The sequence below is a fragment of the Hylaeus anthracinus genome, unplaced genomic scaffold (assembly GCF_026225885.1).
Source record: "Hylaeus anthracinus isolate JK02 unplaced genomic scaffold, UHH_iyHylAnth1.0_haploid 3, whole genome shotgun sequence".
NCBI classification, from domain to species: Eukaryota; Metazoa; Arthropoda; class Insecta; order Hymenoptera; family Colletidae; genus Hylaeus; species Hylaeus anthracinus.
This window is the reverse complement of record NW_026535284.1, coordinates 7,561,840-7,566,026: the sequence shown is the minus strand read 5'-3', so window position 1 is coordinate 7,566,026 and position 4,187 is coordinate 7,561,840. Positions and strand designations below refer to the sequence as shown.

The following is a 4,187-nucleotide window of genomic DNA, read 5'->3' as shown; positions in this document are numbered from 1 at the left end:
GTTGAATATTTTCATAAATTTCTGTTGTTGAATATTTTCATAAATTTTTGTTGTTGAATATTTTCATAAATTTCCCACACCGGAAAAGTCACTTCTTTGCTAGCGTTCGTTGCGAGCAGATCTCCTCAAATAAAAGAATATTGTTAAAGAATACTCGGAGACTTATATTCTCATTTCCCTTCTATTCTTACATTTTTAATAATAAAACGCATCGCTTCTAAGTTTAACCTCGATAACCTCACCTCGATAGTTTAAATTTTATAATTCAATCGTATCAGCAAATTGCTTGTAAAATTTTAACTATTGAGGTAAAAACGAAACCAAAAGCGGTACAAACGAGTAAAATCGATTGTAAAGAACAGGGAAAAAACAGATTTTAAAAATCTTGAAAATTGACGACTTCCACTCTTACGCGTATAAACAATTGCTTGTAAAAGTTAAACTATTGAGGTACAAACGAAACGAAAAGCGGGAGAAACGGATACAAACGATTCTAAATAAGAGGGAAAAAACAGATTTCAGTAATCTCAATGTCGGGTTGCTGTCTATTTTTTGAATTTTCTTTAATTATTAATTGATGAAGGTACGAACGAAACCATTGTTACTAGAATCAACTACAAACGAAACACTATCATTTTCTATAGAAACTTGCAGGTCCTCGATTATAAAGTGAACGACAGTGATTGAAAACCGACTTACTAGAATACAGAAAAGGCAAAAGTAATTTATTATTAATGCAAAACTAATCTGATAGCTCAGTGACCAATGTAATCAAACGTTAACACAATTCCGTAGCTCAACGAATAGTGTAATCAAACTCAAAGCCTGTCCCCTAGCTGAGCGACTAATGTAATCAAACGCAAAATGTATCCATACTCGCTCACTTCCGTTTGATTACATTTAAAAGTGAAAAACGAAACCAGAATGGTTTTCAACCATAAAAAAAATTAATTTTTGAAAAGTCGGACGCCAGGTTCGCACAGCTGTATTTGGGCCACGTCAACTGTAAGTCGAATTCGGGCTGCATACTTTTTCAATCCGCGAGGATGGCGGAGTTCCTTGGCAGAAGTATAATTCGACATCGTTCGAAACGAACCGTGCGATAAATTACGATAAGATTTAATCCGATCTCGCGCGCAACGTTCCAAACGCGAAACCAGGCCCGTGGATGAAAACTGGTGTAATTAGTACATAGTTCGCACTTGACCGATTAAAGAAAAAAAAAAAAGTGTCTATGCCTGGTACCATTGTATTCCAGGGTCATTAAAGTAATCAACTGCAATCACCGGCATTCATCGTCCGGGCTACGTCGATCCGTCAATAGTTTGGTAATTCTAATTACCGTCGTTTACAATTCCAACCGATTGTTCCTGTCGTTGACTTCCTTTCTGATCTCTATACGATGTTCAAATTCGTCGTTGAATTCGCGGAAAATGAATCGAGATGATGGATCGAACGTTGGGTGTAACACTAACGACGCGGGATCAACTGGGAAGTACTGCTTACGTGTTCTAATGAAATTTTAGAATTTTAGAATTTTAGAATTTTAGAATTTTAGAATTTTAGAATTTTAGAATTTTAGAATTTCAGAATTTTAGAATTCAAGAATTTTAGAATTCAAGAATTTTAGAATTCAAGAATTTTAGAATTCAAGAATTTTAGGATTCCAGAATTTTAGAATTCAAGAATGTAGGAATTCAAGAACGTAGAATTCAAGAATATAGAATGCAGGAATTTTAGAATTTTAGAAGTTTAGACTTCAAGAATATAGAATTTAGAAATTTAAAAATTTATGAATATAGTATTAGGAACTTATGAATTGTAGAATTTCAGGATAAGGAATTTAGGAATTTTAGAATTTAAACATATAGTATTTAAGAATTTTAGAATTTAAAGATAAGGAATTTAGGAATTGTAGAATTTAAGGGTATAGAATTTAGGAATTTTAGAATTTTAGAAGTTTAGATTTCAAGAATTTTAGAATTCAAGAATATAGAATGGAGGAATTTTAGAATTTAAGAAGTTTAGACTTCAAGAATTTTAGAATTCAAGAATGTAGAATTCAAGAATATAGAATTCAAGAATATAGAATTCAAGAATACAAAATGCAGGAATTGTAGAATGCAGGAATTTAGGAATTGTAGAATTTAAAGGTATAGATTTTAGGAATTTTAGAATTCAAGAATATAGAATTTAGGCATTTTAGAATTCAAGAATATAGAATTCAGGACACGTTTACGTGTTCTAATGGAGAATGCATTGCGAACTTGTCGAGTTCAGCTCGTTGGTAGTTTATAGATGCTTTTTCAACTCTTTATTTCTTCGTCTACTCCTGTTTTCGAGTGATCAAATGTCGTATAGAAATATTAGAATATTTCAATAACGTATGATTTAACACTTTCGTTGCAGATGACGCACATGTGCGTCCAACTGAAAATATATGCTTATTTTTATTGTCTTTCACTTTTCATTTCTTTTGTTCGGCAATCATATTATATATAAAATAAGTTACCACAATAAGTTACCACATGTTTTTCGAAATACTCATATTAAAGCATTTTTAAGAAATTTTTCACAAAAAAAAAAATATCACAATTGCAGCTTCCAACGAACGACTACTTATTTTCGTCCGCAGCGAAAATGTTAAATAATTGGAATAATTCTGCTGAAAGAAAAAGTGACCTTCCCGTAATCAGTCGTGCAGTATAAAATTCACCACTCTATCCTTGGACTTATTATTGTTTATTCGTTTTTAAACAAATTCTGGAAATGGATTTCTCGGTAAGTAGACGATTTCTAATGTCGGTGTTCCGAAGGTCACGTGTAGGACCCATGAGAGGGATAAGAGCTGAAATTCAACGGGACGAATTTAGACTGTGGCCTTCGGCTCGGATTCATCTCAATGTACCGTACAAGTTCGATTAGCTGAACGTTCGATTCTTCCGACTATTATTTTAATCGTGTTTTCGGGCCATTCAAAACGACGCCGAACTGATCGCGTTTCTATTCGTGGCTGACGTAAAGTTTAACATTTAACCGAGGGAATTAATCAATTTAAATTATTTGAGGATGGAATTACTTCGTCAATTATTCTTTTTATTTTCATACCGCGGGGACAAATTTTATTTGATTCGTCGATGTCATTTGTTATTCGCCTAATTCTTCTTACGGATGTCGATATGAATTATTCGAAGATACGATGTTTACTTCCTTGGATTATAAAATTAAATAGTTTCCTGTTCTGGCGAGGAAGAATCCGCTCTGTTTGTTGAATTTCCTTTCGAATCAAACCGAGCTAGAATTCTTTTGGAAAATTCGAGGAATGGAGAATACTACTCGCAATCAAAGGAACCCAGGAGAAATGGAGTCGGTTTCGAGGAAACAAGAGTTCCCGAGAGTGCGCCTATTCCGCTGCTGGTTTTCGAAATTTCTTTGGTGGTCTGGCAAGCGTCAAAGGTACCAAGTGTACACAATCCGATCGGGTCAAGATTCACTTGGCCGATTTCATCGTGGAAAAAATACCTTCGTTCGCAAATGCACACTCGCGTTATGCGTTTGTCTGCGGTACGAAATTTCCGGGACATATTTATTTCGCGCTATCGATTACGGAGTGAAAGCTTTAGCTCACAGAATGGAAAACATTCCTAGATTTAACTTATGTGGGATAAGAATCTTTAGTTTTAGCTTACAGAATGGAAACAATTTCTAAGTTTAACTTACATGAGCTAAGAATCCCTAGGTTTAACTTACATGAACTAAGAATCCCTAGGTTTAACTCATATAAGCTAAAAATACCTATGTTGAACTCACAAACCCTAAGTATCCCTAGATTAAATTCATATAAACTAAAAATCCCTAGGTTTAACTCATAAACACTATGAATTCCTAGATTAAACTCACAAAAACGAAAAAATCCTAGGTTTAACTCACAAATGCTAAGAATTCCTAGATTAAACTCACAAAAAGGAAAAAATCTTAGGTTTAACTCACAAATCCTAAGAATTCCTAGATTAAACTCACAAAAACGAAAAAATCCTAGGTTTAACTCATAAATGCTAAGAATTCCTAGATTAAACTCACATAAACTAAAAATCCCTAGGTTTAACTCACAAATCCTAAGAAATCCTAGATTAAACTCACAAAAACTCCTAGGTATAACTATAAAACCCTAAGTATCCCTAGATTAA

At 33.5% G+C, this 4,187-nt stretch overlaps 1 protein-coding gene across 5 annotated transcripts in view; it reads right to left on the bottom strand.

Moving 5' to 3' along the window:
- Positions 1-4,187, bottom strand: part of LOC128893906 (uncharacterized) — a 44,503-nt gene that overhangs the window by 22,139 nt on the left and 18,177 nt on the right. The gene's annotated exons all lie outside the window — the stretch shown is intronic.